Below are 539 nucleotides of genomic sequence, written 5' to 3'. Positions count from 1 at the left end.
TTACACGGAAAAGTGGGAGTGCTTTAAGCAAGAAACAAAGTTAACAGCGATAGAAAGATCCAGTGTTTTGCATCACCAAGAAAAAAGAAAAGATGCAATTACGACGTGAGCTCAACTTTTATTTAAGCATGGAGAGCAACCATCCAGGGTGTTTCGCAAAATAAATAAAACAAACGAAAGCACAGTTGAAACTTGTTGATCAAGAAAAATATCGTGGTGCAATTATACGCGCAGGCGCAGGACGTTTATGGTGTGCGGAATAACCTACAAAGCGCTCGCTTTCGGATGAAAAGAGCTATGCCGCGAGAAAAGAGATAAATGCGATAACATACCAAAATGTAGTTGTACGGCACAAAGAAACCGTCCAACGTGCCTTTGTACAATATTACGGCGAACTTTTAGGACAGGAACCGCAATGTGAACAAGGTTTCGATAGTGAATTCTTTTACCTTTTGCCGGGACTAGAAGAGAAAGGCCGAAAAAGATTAGAAATGCCAATTAGCATAAAAAAAACAGAGGAAGCTATAGATCACTTGAGC

The sequence above is a fragment of the Dermacentor silvarum genome, unplaced genomic scaffold, assembly GCF_013339745.2.
Source record: "Dermacentor silvarum isolate Dsil-2018 unplaced genomic scaffold, BIME_Dsil_1.4 Seq517, whole genome shotgun sequence".
NCBI lineage: Eukaryota > Metazoa > Arthropoda > Arachnida > Ixodida > Ixodidae > Dermacentor > Dermacentor silvarum.
Note: the sequence above shows the minus strand (reverse complement) of the source record.